This window comes from Nannospalax galili, unplaced genomic scaffold, assembly GCF_000622305.1.
Source record: "Nannospalax galili isolate Female #2095 unplaced genomic scaffold, S.galili_v1.0 scaffold42, whole genome shotgun sequence".
Classification (NCBI taxonomy): Eukaryota; Metazoa; Chordata; class Mammalia; order Rodentia; family Spalacidae; genus Nannospalax; species Nannospalax galili.
The window spans coordinates 498,361-515,754 of NW_008348666.1; the positions used below are offsets into that span (position 1 = coordinate 498,361).

The 17,394-nt window shown below is 41.1% G+C and overlaps 1 protein-coding gene and 1 pseudogene across 7 annotated transcripts in view; one reads left to right on the forward strand and one right to left on the reverse strand.

Annotated features, from left to right (window-relative positions):
• Nucleotides 1-17,394, reverse strand: part of Smoc1 (SPARC related modular calcium binding 1) — a 180,456-nt gene that overhangs the window by 112,753 nt on the left and 50,309 nt on the right. The window lies entirely within an intron of this gene.
• LOC103744202 lies at nt 14,448-14,941 on the forward strand (annotated as a pseudogene).

The following is a 17,394-nucleotide window of genomic DNA, read 5'->3' on the forward strand; positions in this document are numbered from 1 at the left end:
GTCCAGAGAACTCCTAAGAGGAGTGGAGCACATCTTGGGAGGCTAGGAGGACCCAGAAGACTCTTCTATGTGTGCTCAGCATTTCCCAGAGTCCCCTGTTTTTCCTGGTAGTCTAAGGTACAAGCAGGAAACTGGCCTTCATTTCCTGCTCTGCTAGATTTGATAAGAAGAAACTTGGAAGAAGAACCAATTTTAACCCAGAGTGAACCTTCTAGGTGGAGCTTGTTGATCTTGAACAGGCCCCTCAAAATTCTAGAGAGCCAGGAGCCCTCAAGCCTCTGTTTGCTTCAGTCATTTAGCCAACAAATAATTGGGCCTACTATGTGCTCGGCATTGTACTTAGTAACAAGAAACACAAGTGTCCACTCTCATCTTACATTTTAGGGAGTAAGGCCAGACTGACAACTACACAAATACATAGACAAAATAATTTCCAACATTAATTTATGTACTGAATAAAACAGGGCCATGGCACAGCCAGTGACTAGATCATTGTCTGAGGAAAAGACTCCTTTGGAGGAGGAGAAACATGTAAGTACCCACTTGAATGTCAATTGAATGTGCTGTGCACACAAAATCTTGGGAGGATCATGGCTCCTTCCCCTGAGCAGCCCCTAATCAGATAGTGTGCACAAGCACATGGGTCACATCCTACTTGAGTGTATCCTACCCTGCAGAAGGAGTGGGGAGAGGGTGAAGGAAGACAGATCATTAGGAACCCAACACCGACCATGGTTAGGAGTTTGAGTTCCATTCTCAATATGATGTTGAAGGGCTTCATTCAAAAAGATGGTATCACTTGGCATTCCCTCAGCTGCTGTATGGGAAGGATAAGAAAAGCAAAAAGCCCAGGGTGGGAGATGATCAAGGGCTCAGGAGATCTTTCACATAACACTGTACAGTCAATAAAAATGTGTTGTATTCTTGAAAAGTAAGAGGGGTTTTTCTTTTTTACTTTTTTTTTTTTTTTTTTTGAAGTCCCAGCTGACCTGAACTCACTATGTAGACCAGGCTGGCCTTGAACTCACAATGATCCGCCTGCCTCTGCCTCCCAGGCACTGGGATTAAAGGCGTGTGCCACCACACCTGGCTATCTAAGAGGGTTTTTTTTAAAAAAAAAAAACTATCTATTTTTATTTATAGACGTGCTTTGATTGCTGATTTGTTTCCTGTATGTGTGTAGTGCCCACAAAGGCCAGAAGATGGCAATAGAGCCACTGTGTGGGTACTGGGAACTGAACTTGGGTCCTCTGGAAAAACAGAAAGTGCTTTTAACCTCTGAGCCACCTCCTCAGCCCTAAGAGTAGGTTTTGAGTGTTCCTCCCAATGATGTTTAACAGTTAATACATAAGTTAATCAGACCAATTTAGCCATTCCAAAATGTATTCATTTTATGAAAGCATACTAACATGATAAACATACAAAATTTTGTCAATTTTTTAAAAAATCTTTAGAACACAATCTTGGTTCAACACATGGAAATGGCATTTTCAAGTAGAGTAGTGTATTAGTTACTTATCTCATTGCAACAAAATACCTGACATAAGACATAAGCAACGTAGGAATCTAGAGATGTATTGCCATGGCAGAGCATTTGCCTGACATGTGTAAGGTTGTGGGTTTGATCCATATCACTAAAGGAGGAAGGTTTTATTTAGAATCATGGTTTCAGAGGAATCATCCATCACAGCCATAAGAGTGTGGTAGAGCAAAGCAGCTCACACCGCAGTAGCCAGGAAGCACAGAAAGGGGCATACAGGAAAGTGTCAAAGCAAGATACAGCCCTCAAGAACACCTTCCCCTCCAGAAACTTCCTTCAACTAGGCTCTACCTCTTACCTTTCGTCACCTCCCAATGCCACCTTATTATGAATTCCTCAAGGGATTAATCCATTCATTAGACCAAATCTAACAGATTCTGGAAACTCCATCATAGACACACCCAGAGGTATGCCTTATAAATTGCCTAGGCACTTTTCAATCCAATCTAGTTGGCAATTTAGAGGAACTATCACAGATAGCATAAATGGAGAGAGAGCATGCGTGCGAATGGCATATTGTCTAAAGGTAGACTTAGCAATGTACTGAAAGAACAGATATGGGGGTGGGGTGGGCTAAAAAGGAACTAAGAGTGATCTCTATATTGTGAGCGTGAGCAAAGGTGAAAGCAGTGTGCTGTTTGCTGAGATAGGGAGTCAAAAGAACAAAGCTTCCAAGGGAAGAGCAACCTGAGCCAAATCAAGTGATGCATGCTTATTAGTCCCTGTGGTAGGCACTGTTGGCATCCCACCCAAATCCCCTCTTCCAGCTGGTTGCCTCCATCCCCAATTGATGAAAGTCCTGGGGCTCTCGCTACAAAACCACCTTGATGGATGCAGCCACTCACCCAACCTCAGAGGTTACACTGACCCCCTCCAACCAGTAACTCAGACCAAGGCCAAGACATGATCAGGCACTACGGCCTTGCTTAACCTCTTTTCCCATCATACCCTGCTTCCCTCTATTGTTCTTCTTCCTGAGAACAGGCCCTTAATAAAGCCATGCACCAGAACTCCTGCCTCAGGCTCTGTCTACAACTCAAACAAGACTGAAGTGAGAGTGTCAAATAAGCAGCAGGTCCTAAGAATTTAACAATGATACCTTAGAAGAGAGATACCAAGTGTGAGAGTTACCAGGGAATGCATTTAAAGACAGGAGATTTGGTGAAAGCTTCTGGGCGAAGAGTCCAGGTGGCCACAGAGGGTCCAGGACAAAGGCATAAGCAAATCACACACTGCAAGAAAGAGAACAAAAGAGGGAACACAGGAGACCAAGAAGGAAAATCGGTGAGGGCCGAGCAGGTGCTCCCCTTCTCGCCCACACCAGGATGTCTCGTGTATTTATACCACCCCAGCTCTTAGGTGCCAGGATTTTAGAACCAGTGAGAGGGAACTCCTCATTACATGGACATGGTTTTGCTACATATATTCAAATACCTACAGCATCCAACTGTGACCCAGGCAAGGCTCTGGAAAAGAGGGTGGGCAATAAAGATGGCTCAGACTCTAGCACTTGTCCCTCTGCAGGGGCCTTGCTGTCCTTCAGTCTGAGATGCAGTCTCTATTAGAGACTCTGGGCCATGCTATGATGAGATCATTTATACTGAATCCAATCTACAGCAACAGTCCAGGCAGCTACTAGAGAGAGTGTGTGTGTGTGTGTTCACTGCCTCCTAGGAGACAGATGGATAAGATCAGGGACCCACCTCCACTTAAGATCCAGGGTATACAGACTTCATATCAACTGCAAGGGAGTAAGGGTCAGGTGTATTAGTGATAATAGGATGATTTAGTCCAGATGGTTATATTCATTTAATATTGGGCAATCTTTATCCCATATATGTTATCCAAATTTATGTTGAATACTTGCATAATTCAAATTAAGTTTGTGAAAACTCTGCTCCTGGCAGATTTCCACTAATTTTGCCACAGTCAATATAATGAAAGAAGCAGGATCCTCATGGCTTCAAGCTCTGAGTTAAGAACATGATCTTGAAAGTCACACCATTCAGCTCTGAGCCCCAGCTTCTTATTGACAAACTAAGTGGTCTTGATCTTAGGTCAAGTTTAATAACCCAGTTTCTCTGCTTGTTCATGAAATGTAAGTCATCATAAGTAAGTTGTAAGTTACATGTGCCTGGTACCTTCTAGGTCTTGGTAAATATTAGTATGGAAGCAATCATTGCTGTGATTAAAATAATAAGCATTATCATTATTTAAAGTACAGAAAGAAAAAGGTTCAAGGTACATGTGGAAAGTATAGTCACTGACCTCTTAGCTGGACAAGACTGGGGCTGGAGAGGTAGAGTACAAGTTGAGGGAAAGGGCTTGGAGAGCTGATCTCCAACCTGGGCTTTAGTCTTCACCCCTACTGAAACACCTGGGCTTCTGAGTACCCTTTCCACTCCAGAATACCAAAGTGGAGAGTCCCAGCACTTCCATGAGCTTCATCTGGCTACATAAAATAGAGACAGGGTTTTCCATTGGGAGATGCAAGCCCCATGGAGAAGATTGTACCTTCCTCTCCAAATCATAACCCTAAGTCCACAATCTTCTATCCCACCTCAGGTACGTGTACTGTCCAAGATGGCAGCAACACCACACAGCCTTACTCAGCAGAAGCAAGAATCAGACCAACCCTGGGTCACGCACTCAGTTATCCACAAGAAAAGGAAGTAAGTTTCCTTAGACGTGTATCTTTGCCTGGTTGTGCTGGACTTCCTGAGAATTACTGGATGCTCCCAAAGACGCTACCATTCAGAAATAACAGAGAAGCTGTGTTCCCAGTGTAGCCATCTGTGGCTGGCTGGGCTGGAAGGTGTTACCCATTGGAATAATGACAACAGCAACACCAACAATAGCAAATTCTTCAATTGCTGCGCAGTTTTCTAGGTGTTTTCCTTGGTAGAATAGGTACTTTACTGTTTTATTTACATGTGTGTATATATAGGGAATATATATGTATGTGTTCATGTGGGTGTGTGCACATAAGCATCATGGTATGTGGGTGCACATGTGGTGGCCAAAGGTCAGCATCAGGTATCTTCCTTGATCATTCTCCATCTTATTAAGATAGGGTCTCTCACTGAACCTGGAGCTCATTGATTTGTCCAGGCTGGTTGGCCAACGAGCTCCAGGGGTCCATCTGCCTCTGTCTTCCCCTCTAGCTCCCCAGCACTAGGATTCCAGCTATTCACTGTCATGCCCAAATCTTACATGGCTGCTGGGATCCCAATTCAGGTTCTCACACTGGCATAGCAAGACCTTAACAACTGAACCATCTCCCCAGCCTGGCAAAATGGGTACTTTTTACATATTCCAAAGATGAAGAGACTGGTATGGGAAAGTTTTGTGACTTGGTCATGGTTACCAACTGATAAGGGGTGGAATCAGGAATGGAATCCAGCCAATTTGACCTTAGAGTTCATGGTCAAAATATACAGGAGGGAAAAGTTCTAGAGAATTATGACATGACATAATGACTACAGTTAATAGAAAGCTTTGTACACATGGAAACTGCTAAGAGAATAGTTCTTAGTGTTCTCAAATCCCATAAACACACACACAAAGGTGAGTATGTGAGGTGAGGGACTTATTGACTAGCTTCATGACTGGGAAGGGGAGTGCATCACTCCAGGTAGGAGGGGAGGTGAGTTAAGATTTCATTTTTTAATTTATTATTTTTATTTTTATGTGTGTGAATGTATTGCTTGTATGTATATAAGTGTGCATCTGTATCATGCAATGCCTGTGGAGGTCAGAAGAGGGCATCGGGTCCTCTGGAACTGGAGTTATAGACAGTTGTTAGCTTCCGTGTGGGTGCTGGGAATCAAACGCAGGTCCTCTGCAAGAGCAGCCAGTGCTCTTAACCACTGAGCCATCTCTCCAGTCCCAAGATTTCATTTTTTTAAGGAGGGCACTGCATGTTACCTCCTTTCTGACTTCTTTGTTCACTCAGCATCCGTCACTCACTAACACAGCATCTACTGTATGTTTGAAGGTCTCTTTGGACTCAGCCCTTACAGCCCAGTGGAAAATGCCAAGGATACCAGCATACTGCATACTGCTCACCAGGTTTCCTAATGTAAACACCTAAAAGACAATGTTTGCCATTTTCAAAGAGGGAGATGAAAAAGAATAAGTCAAAATGGTTAAACTATTTTTAATGTTTTTTAATATTTTATTTATTATTTTTATTTTTAAGTGTATGAGTGTATTGCTTGCATGTATATAAGTGCACCTGCATCATGCAATGCCTGTGGAGGTCAGAAGAGGGCGTCGAATCCTCTGGAACTGGAGCTGGAGTTATGAACAGTTGTTAGTTGCCCTGTGGATACTGGGAATCAAGCCTGGGTCCTCTTCAAGAGCAGCCGGTGCTTTTAATCACTGAGCCATCGCTCTAGCCCCATTAGGCTATTTTTAAAGCCATTTTTAAATGAACCAATGGTATTCTAAATGTGGCATTCATTGATTAAGAAGTTGTAGCTCTATGTGTTTTGTTTTTAACTTGGGCTGCACATGAATGTTCTGGTGAAATTCTAGAAGTAAATAAAGCTCATCACAACAGCATCTGTGTTCTGAAGTTAAATAGTGGGCACGCACTCAGCAATTACTGTCAACAAGGCATCCTGGATTATTTAAGAACCCATGAAAGTCGAACTTTGAAATAAAAATATCTTACTGTCCTTCCTTGAAACCTCTGGGTCAGGCTCACCAAAGATATTCTGCTATTATACAGTGAATTGATACTGTTGGCAATACAAATTAGAACTTGCTCAACTCTGTAGAAGGACAGCAAAAACAAGATTTAAAATTATATAAAGGGACTAGAGTGATAGCTCAGCCAGTAAAGGGCTTATCAGAACCCACACACAAAAAAATCTCAGTTGGTAGCATACACTTATAATCTAGCAGTGGGGAAGAGGAGACAGATTCTGATATTCCATGGTCAGCCAGCCTAGACTACTCAGCAAGCTCAAGGAGCTTGTCTTAAAAAACAAGGTAAACAGCTCCTGAGGAATAGCACCTGAGGCTGAACTCTGGATTCTATATTTACATGCACACATGTACACCCAAATAAAAACACACACACACACACACACACACACACACACACAAGCATACACAAAAAAAGTATATAAATCAAGCAGCTCAAATATTATGTACATCTGTCCTATAAACTGAAGTTTATTTCAAATTGTCTGGGAAAGAATTTTCCTAGTATTTAAAGGTATGAAAACTACTTTAGGTAAGTGTGAAAAGGGATGATTCATCCACTCAACATGCTAAAAGCATCTCAGAATCTGGGACACTGTTCTAGAGCCAAGCTCCTTGCTCTCGTGGAGTCCTCATTCAAGAAAGGCACAGCAGGAAGTAAGTACCTGTGCGATTTAACAGGTAGTGAGAAGTGCTAAGGCAGCAAACAAAACACAACAAAGGGAGCTTATGGTGGCCCTCCTCATCCACAGATGAGTCAGGAAAAGTTTCTGAGAGGCAGCATTTGAACACAGTCCTGCAAGAAGTGAACAAGTACAAAAATATTCCATGCAGAGGAAACAGTGAGGGCAAAGACCCTCAGGAAGGAATATGCCCTCAGCACTCAGGAGTAAGGAAGCCAGAGCAGGAGGAGCATCAGGAAAGATGGAAGCAGCAGGGGAGGAAAAGAGTAGGCTTGGGTGCTGCTCTAAAAAGACAAGCAGAGAAGCGCAGAGCTGATCCACATTATAAGTAGTACAACTTTTCAGCCGCTGGACTGATAGCAGAGTACTAGGGGCAAAGGCTTAAGAAAGGAGACCAGAGTGCTTTCATTTTCAGTAATCCTGTTCAGAGATTGATCCAGGGCATACAGTGGTCAGAAGAGGTAAGATGTGAAAAGATCTTGCTTGAAAGTGGAGTCACTAAGAGGTGTTCATGCATACATTTAGGGTATGAGAGATGGAGAAAAAGCAAAGATGACTCTAAAATTCAGGAATGCTCATCTCAGAATACATCAGTTGGGACTTCAAATTGAGGACACTTGAGGAATTGTCCAATACAGGAAGAAACTTTCTCTGAGTTCTCTTATCTGCCTAGAAACAAGTCCTCTAAAAGGAGCTCAGCTGTACTTTTATAAAGATCAGTCCTTTCCCCATGAATCTCCCTAACTAGGGAGGATTAAATTCTCATTCCCAGGGAGCAGTCGGAAGCCTGGTAGACACCACAACCAGACAAGCTTTGCCACAGGATCTGCCATTCATCTTTCCCAGGAATCATTTACTACCCCCTAAGTTGCCTCTGTTCCTCCATGCTTCCTTGGGAACACATCTCTGTAAACAATAAATTTGCATATCGTTTCTCCTAACTGCCTACTGTCAGCTTATCTCATAGACTCAACTTGCACAGGGGAGAGAGAACATCTTCCCACCCTACAATTCTGGCAATGTAGTTGGGATCCTATTTGTTTGCTCCCTTTGAAGCAAAAGGTAAAACCTCTTACCAGCTCAGTCCCCTGGATCTCCACCCATATATCCCACTAAGACAGGATGGTAAGAGTCACATCTTCCTCTCCTCCAAATCTAGGCTAGCAGAAGGAAACCTCCAGTTTTCTGGGAGGACTTCAGGGTTTTGTGTGTATGAGTACTGATTTTATGACTCCTTTTCTCCCAGAGATGGTTATTGTATTCTTGTCACTGTGGTTCACACTGTGTGCCGTAGAAAGACTGATAGGGCAAGAACACAGGCACCCATCATTCAGGCTGGCTGCATAGGCTGGTGAGTTCATGATCCTCACCAGAACATCTTTTTAGGCAAACATTGTGGTAGGTCTCCTAGGCAAAAACTTGATGGCGATCTCCTTTTGTCTTATGTTCTGAGAAGTTGGCTATCACCCAGCTTTGGTTTCTGCCAGCTAAAAGACACAAGCCAGCTGCCTCAGAGGTTAGTCAAATAGGCAGGGAGCCCAAGACATAATACAACATGCAGTGTTCTCTTTGTCCCACCATGCCAGCTCTCAGGGGAGATGGTCTTCCCAAGAAGTCTCAGGCCAAGGCATTTTTTTATCACCTCAACCTGTGTTCTTTGGTTAGTGCTGGGAACCTCTTATTCCAATATCACTCACCCAATATGACAGATTTGTGGGTGTGTGACTACGATTGTCCCATGTTCTAGGAGGGATCAAAGAGTTTTCACGAATACTGTTATTAGATGCCTGTGATGGTAAAGGCCTCTGTTTCCTTAGTCTATCTACTTTTTGGATTGTGGGGTTCTAGCATCTGTACCCTCTTCAGGAAATACTCTTTACAGCCTGGGAAGTTTCACCCAGCATTTCTATGAAAAGATTTACTGGTTTGAGTCACTCCTAGAATAAATAAATTTGCTATACTTTAGAACAAGCTTTAGAGAGGCCTTACTCTGAAATTGTCTTGTTGGTAACTATGGGAAGATGAAATTGGGAAAGAGGACATAAAGGTAATAAAACCTCTGGTCTCAGCAATTCCCTTAGAACATTAAGAAATTAGATTTAGAACAAAGTTTAAAGCCCTTTAAACCCACTCTTTTTGGCCTCTTTTACTACCCCAAGTCCCTTAACCCTACAAGTGCGCTCAGATCCCTGTGTTCCCTTCCTCCAAATCCAGATCCATTTCCTCAGCAAATCCGGAAAGGTGCATTTGTAAGAATTAGCTTAGTTTAGGAGTACCTATCCCTTAGTGATCCTGTCTCTTCCATGCATAGCTACTGTGTTCCTATCTGTCTCAGTTTGGGGCTTATTTCTTTCCCCTTAAGAACGTTGACTTTCTGCTTTTCAAGCCTCATGTATGATATTGAATCTCCACATGTAGGTAGCCAACCAAAAATAAGAGTCCCCAAGAATGTATCTGGATGGAAATGTGGGTTATCCCCCAGTTGTATCTAATAAACAAAAGGTGCCAAATGGAGATCTTTCAGGGGTGCTATTTCTTCAGCTTGCCTTTGGGAGTGGTTCAGAGGGTGATGGGCTGCCTCTTTCTGCACCCTGGTTGAAGTGTCTCATGCATCTGTGGTTAAGGCCATAAAAGATTTATTCCTGTATGTCCCTAGTCACTTGTTAGGTAAATCTTTAATTTAGAACTTGGGCTTTATTCCAAGCATGGTGGGAATTTTTTAAAGGTCTTCTCTCCAGAGTGAAAGAGAAACTATACACATAGAAAAAAACTTTCACTAGAGCATTCCAAAGATGAACAACTATTTCTGGAATATAGAAATATTTTGATTTCCATCTTAGTTGGAAATGTGCTGCCTAATATAAAGGAACAGATTAAAGATAACACAATTGGATAAAAGGATCTGCTCCTTGATATCATTCAAGTACAACCAAATTCTTTGAAGAATTAAAAATAACTGTCCTTGTCTTACAAACTAAGTCTTTACAAAACAACAACCAAGAATGTACTTCTAGAAACAATTCAAAGTCAACCTGCACTTAAAAAATTAAGGCAAATTTAAATGATAAATACCCTAGACATCTAATGAGCAATACACTCTCAAAAATCCTTGTGAAAACTTGCATTCTTTCTCTATACCCCTGATATGTAAATTTAATACTGTAATTTCCCTAAAAACCCTTCCACTTACAAACTTCAGGGAGACAATTTTCAAAGGATAAAAAGAGAGAGAAGAAAAAATAACTATTTGTAAAGTGACAAACAAAAATCTTCAGAAGTTTTTACTAGTGCTAGTAAAAACCTTTAGCCAACTAATCTTAATTTGTGCTATTTGCAAAAACACAATTTGGATCCAACTATCCTTACCAAAAAGTGTTTCATATTGTACCTGTTCCATGGTTAACATTTTTAAAGGAAAACTATAAATCTTTATACTCATCTGTGCATGTATGCTTATGTATATGTACATGTAAGTGGATGTAAGTGAATGATATAAAATCCCTTAAAAAGGGTTTGATTCAAATTGCCTTATAGATAATATACCTAAAACTTCTAGAGGTAGAAAAACCAGCTCCAACACTTTTCAGGTTCACATGACTTGAGTAAATCTTTGGTAAATAAGGCTAGTTCAATATTGTTGGTATTTGGGGTTATCAGCAGAATACTCATGTGTTCAACTGCAGGGCTCTTGCTGCAAAATTTGCTAACTGGAAAATAATGGGATAATGCAAAACTTGTTCTAAGAGCTCACAACACTGTCAGGAGTAATCTAAGCTCAGTTGCTAAGAACAAATAAATTAAATAAGATGTAAACAGGATAAAAGTTTTTAAATGAATATTTCTATGATAATTATGTTTTATAAAATGTTTACTGAAAAATTTTGCCAAATTTCTTTGGCAATTATATCCTTAGAGTTTTGTTAAATTAAATTAAATGAGAGAGATCCATCAGGTATTTAGACCATTTCCAAATGTGATAAAATACTGAACATTAATTGCCAAACAAAAGGTTTTTGTTTATCTGCTTTTGGCTTATTACAAAGAAACTATAAATATTTTAGTCATTAATAAACAAGAAGAACCATTCTTTGAGAAAGAATGTATCTCCAGAAATTATGAAATGTGTATTAATAAAATATTGGCATTCTTCAAACTTTCTAGATTTTTACTGAACATTAGACTAAGACTTAAAGTTCTAATACAAAAATATATAATTAAAACTAATAGAAATGTGTATGCTCTATAAAATAGCAAGATTTTCTTATAGGCAGTAAAATGTTTTTTTTTAATCTTTTGAGTGATCTGCTTAAAAATTTTTGTATATTTTATCATAACAATATACTAGTGGGATATGGTGGCCCATACAGATAACTCCAGCACTTCAGAGGCTCAGTTGCAAGAGTTACCACAAGTTTGAGGCCAGCCTGGGCCACACAGTGAGTTCTAGACTAGCTTGGGCTACAATGTGACACTCTATGTCAAAAATACTGATGATAATGATGATGGTGGTGATGGTGATTTTCTGTTCTTCATGATCTTTTAGGAAGTCTTTATTTAAAAAGAAAATTTGGAGCTTGAGAGATGATGGGTCAACAGTTAAAAGCACTGGCTGCCCTTACAGAGGACCCTGATTCAGTTGCCTGGGTTCAGTCCCCAGCACCCATATGGTAGCTAGCAACCATTCCTAACTCCAGTTCCAGAGAATACAATGCCCTCTTCTGGCCTCTGCAGGCATTGTACACATGTGGTGCACTTGCATACATGCAGGCAAAATACTCATTCACACAAAATAAAAATAAACCAAAAAATTTTTTTAATTTAAAAGAAAACTGTCATCTCTAGTAAGATTTCTTTCTACAACTATACAACTTTCTGTATTTGACTTTGAAGTCCTTTAATTGTCACTTGAGTTAAGTGAAAGATATAGTGACCTGTGGTCACATTCAATTAAGTATTTTAGAAACATTTTTCACATTTCCGACAACTTCCCAAAATCAAATTCTAAATTCAGTCCTTTTGACCTTGAACTAACTTTTGGATTTTCCTGGAAAGCTCAAATAGTGTGCCTCACCTTGTAAAAGAGAATTAGTGAACTAATTGGGTTTATTTGATATGTTAAAATATGAGAAGCCATGAAATCATATCCAAAAATAAGTGATGTTGTAACTTCTTTAAATAATATTTACAGATGTTGCTGATATGATAACAAAAAGTTTCAAAACTTTGCCTGAGATTCCCAGAAATCTAATGTTATCAGTCATAATTTGGGATTTGTTAGAATGTTGCACGCCACAGAATAACCAAATGACCCTGTTGATTACTAGTGACGATGAACTCTCATTAGATTTTTAAGCATGTCCGTTCTAAGTCTTTATCATCTAGGTATGGTTTTGAGTCTTTTCTAATAGTATTTTTTTTTTGAGACTAGGTCTCACTATGTAGCCCTGAGTGGCCTAGAGTTCACTATGTAGACCAGGACAGCCTAGAACTCACAGAGATCCTCCTGCCTCCGCTTCCCTAGTGCTGGGATTAAAGGCGTGCACCACCACACCTGGCCTGATAGCATTTTCAATCCTTCAAGGACAGTCATGGAATATATTCTGATAATTATTCTGGAATAACAAGTTCTGATCACTTTAAGATCACACCTTTAGATGGAGTAAGAATTTCTTAAAACCTTAACAGAAAACCTGGACTCATAAGATTATTAACCCAGCATCAAACAGAACAAGAATTACATGTGTGATTTTTTTTTTACTTTGTCTATGTTTCATTTTTTTTTTTTAAGACAGGGTCTCCCTATAGCCCCAGCTGTCCTGGAACTCACTATGTAGACCAGACTGGCCTTGAACTCACAGAGATCCACCTGCCTCTGCCTCCCAAGTGCTGGGATTAAAGGCCTGGCCCATGGATTATGATTTTTTTTATGATATTTTTTACTTGAAATGTTGTTCTTTTTATGTTTTGTTTTCCAGGTTTAAAGAAACATTTTGTTTTTTAAACTGTTGATGTTATAACAGTTTGGTAAAGTATACTTTCACAAGCAGAATTAAAATACTAACTTTTTCTCCCTCTCTACTCTCCTGGACCATGAAAACTTCAGTCAGTATTCTTGTTTCATGGCAATATATTTATTTTCATAAGTCTTCAACACACAACCAGAAACACTAGTTATATTACCAAGGCATTGACTGAAAGTCGTTTTCTGATATGACCAGACAGTTTTAAGGAACCACAGTTGACTTTATGGAGCCAAAAAAACCTTTCAAGTGGAGGAGTCCATTGGTCTGGTTCCTTAAATACACCATTCACATTGTTCCTTAACAAGGGGGTGAGGAATGTTACTTCTGGCAGGCCCAGGAAACTCAGAATATTTGGGGGACCTCCAGATGAAGGGCGTTCACCAAAATCTATGAATTTTATAGGCGAAATTTGATGAGTCCCCTACTTGACTTCGTAACCTCAGCTGAGTTTTTACAAGTCCAAACTGGATTTTTTAATAAAAGTTGCAGTACAGGGGTGGAGGGGTGGCTTTGTGATTAAGGGAGCTCATGTTCAATTCCCAGCAACCACATCAGGCAGCTCACAACTGTCTGTAACTCAGCTCCTGGGGAATCTGATGCCTCTGTTTACTACAGGCTCCTGCACTCATAAGAGCATGCATGCACATACACACACACACACACACACACACACACACACACACACACACACATAATTAAAAATAAAAATAATCTCTTGTTTTAAAGCTGCAGCAGGACTCAGGAGATGACTCAGTGAGTAAAGTGCTTACACAACATGAGGAACTGAGTTCACATCCCCAAACCTACATAAAGTCACATCTGTAATCCCAGCATGCCTACAAGGAGCGGAAGGCAGAGACAGAAGAATTGCTGGAAGCTGCTGCAAGAGCTATCCTGCTGAGTGAAGCAGTGAACAAAGGACCCTGCCTCAAACAAGACAGACGGCAAGGACCGATACCCACAGTTGTCCTCTGACCTCCATACAAGCGCCATGGCACACCTGCGCACGCGTGCGTACACACACACACACACACACACACACACACACACACAGGTTTGTTGTTGTTGTTGCTGGAATAAAGTAGACTTAAAAAGAGCCCAGATGGTTAATCATTAGTCTTAAAACACGTATTATAAATAATCAAGCCAAGTTTAAGAGACTGAAGTTATTTCGCAAAGAAAGTAGTTTTATTATAATTATCTTTGATAGAAACAAGATACAACAGAAAAATCTATGAGGAGGGAAAAAAACTATAATGCCCCCAGATTAAATGCTACCAACTCTGATGAGTTACATGTAAAAATAAAAGTATTAGTTCATTGGTTTTGAAGGTTTGGTTTACCTATAAATAGGATAGGATCCTTAATTCTTCTAGTTTCTACCAATATCTGGCAATAATCTTCCAAACTAGTGTTTCCAATTTTTTTCCCACCTTCTGAATTGGAATTACTGAAATTCAGTCTTCCCTTTCCAGGTGTGGCCGATCAGAGCCGGTGTTAAATCTCAAGCCGCTGAAGGGGACCATGGCCAACAGTGAGCATACATTCATTGCTGTCAAGCCCGACGGGGTCCAGGCTGGGGGTGGGGGGCTTGAGGGAGAGATCATCAAATGTTTTGAACAGAAGGGATTCCGCCTTGTTGGTTTGAAATTTATGCAGGCTTCGGAAGACCTTCTCAAGGAGCTACAACCCTGAAGAATCACCCTTCTTTACGGCCTTGTGAAATACATGCATTCAGGGCCGGTGGTTGCCATGGTCTGGAAGGGACTGAACATTGTAAAGACAGGCCGAGTGATGCCTGGGGAGACCAACCCTGGTGATTCCAAGCCTGGGACCATCATGGAAACTTCTGCATCCACGTTGGCAGGAACATCATTTACCGCAGCAATTCCGTGGAGAGTGCAGAGGAGATCAGCTTGTGGTTTCAGCCTGAGGAACTGGTGGATTACAAGAGCTGTGCACAGAACTGGATCTATGAGTGACAGGAGCGCAGGCCACCATGCTCTTCCCATCTACTCCCTCCTGTTCCCTGGCAGGGGCCAGACTGTAGCAAATCTAGTTATTTCTGGAACTGCCTTATAAATTAGAAGGAAACTTGGAAGATGTGAGTGCTCCCTGTACAGTCTTGTGTGCACCCATCAGATTAAAATGCTCCATCCCAAGGGGGCGGGGGGGGAAAAAAAAGAAGACTTCCCTTTCCTGGAGTACAAGCTAAAGCTGGCGAACTCAATACAGACCAGAAAATCACCACAAGTTACACATGGACAACCTTTGTGCCTGCTGATGTCTGGGCTACTCAGAAAGTTCACGGGACACAGGACACAAACTGAAAACCAGGAAAATCTTTCTAATTGCTGCCTTCCTTAATTCCAACTGAAGATACTCAGAGCCCACCATCTAGAAATCTCCTCAGCCAGCTGTCCTACAAACTCTGAAAGTACTTTGTAGATTGCTTCAAATATTAATTTTTGTTCATCTTTTCTTCTTCCATAGAAATGTCTCTGTATAAACACCCATTTACTTGGACCATATGGAATTCTGGCTTGCATGGGAATCTACCTGCATTCAGCACCACCTCCTACAATGAGGACAGCAGTGCAGTTGGACTGACCCATGCCCAAGCCTCTTATCACTCAGCTTCTAACCTGGTTTTTCTCCTCACAGACACCATCTCAACTTTTAGTGTGTGAAACTTTTGCAAAAGCTTCATACATGGTAAATAAAGGAGTTTAGGAAATGCTACCCCAAAATATGTTACCTAGGACTTTAAACTGAGAACAGTTGGGGAACACTCATCACAGGAAAGGACTTTCTCTGAACCTCTGTCTATAGACAGAAGCTCCAAAAGGTAGCTCAATTATCATCAACCCTTTCCAACATCAAGGAAGATGAAATTAAAGAAGAGAGAAGTAAGCATCATGCCCAGACCTAGCATAGGCAATCACCCATCTTCTTGAGGGCCCATTTTCTTTCCCAAGAATCACTTACTCTCCCCTAAGTTGCCAATATTCTGCAGAGAAAGGATACAAGTGTCTAGATCTCCCCAGTTCTGGGGTGCTCACATCCATCTCATGTTCTATCTCAGGCATGTAATAAATTTGTACATCTTTTCTCATTAATCTGCCTCTTATCGGTTCATTCTGCACCCACACAGGATAAAGGGAAAGTTTTCTCTCCTCTACAACTCCAAAAGTTTTGTCATAGTTATAAAGATGGAGCTGTCACTTATGATATTTGGAGAAGATAAATAAGTTTGGTAGGGTTGGTGGGGAAAATCTCAAGCTTTTAGTTTCATTTTTAGCTTCAGATACTATTAAAAAGCCATACAGAGCTGGGTGTGGTGACATACACCTTTAATCCCAAGCACTTGGGAGGCAGAGACAGGCAGATCTCCGTGAGGTCAAGCCTGACCTAGTCTATGTAGTGAGTTCCAGGCAACCTTGGGCTTCAGAGAGATCTTGTCTCAAAAAACAAACGAACAAAAATCCATACAGAGATGCTAAGTAACAAGTTGGCTATGTTGGTATGAGTATATTCAAATTATAAACCTAGATTGATGGTTGTATGTACATATTGTATTCAAACCACAAAATCAGCAAAGGAATGAGTAGGAAGCATTCCAAGGGCTGAACCCTGAGGAACTCCAATATTTTCAGGTGGGAAAGTTGACATGGAGCCTAGAAGGACTAAGAGGGAACTGCAACATTTAGAGGAGGGAGAGATCAGAAGAAAGCAAGAAGAAAGAAGAACCAGGATGGGGAGGAACCAGGAAATGAGACTAATTAAGAAAAGCCCACCCAGCGTGGTGGCACATACTTTCAATCCCAGCACTCAGGAGGCAGAGGTAGAGGGAGGCAGATCTCTGTGAGTTTATGAGTTCAAGGCCAGCCTGGTCTACATAGTGAGTCCTAGACCAGCTGAGGCTACAAGGAGACCCTGTCTCAAAAAATAAAATAAAATAAAATCCATCCAGGAAGGTCAGAAAAGTACTGAAAGAGAGATAACCCTAAAAGTGAACAATGGAGGCTGGAGAGATGGCTCAGCAGTTAAGAACACTGGTTGTTCTTGCAGAAGACCTGGGTTCAAATCCCAGCACCCACATGGCAGCTAACAACTATCCGTAACTCCAATTCCAGGGGATCAACAGGCTCTTCTGTCCTCCGAGGGCATTGCACGCCATGACATGGGTGCACTTACCTACATGCAGGAAATGCACACATACACATAAAATAAAAATAATAAATAAAAATTTTTTTTAAGTGAACAACGTATCTCATGAAGGAGGTTGAGTCAGGAACTGATGATGTCAAGTGCTACTGCAGGCCTAGTATAATGAACACTGAACACTGAGCACTGGAGTAACCAGCTTGAAGGTCACCTCTGATACTGATAAGTTGTTTGTTGTTTCAGGGAAATGGTGGGGACAAAAAAGCCT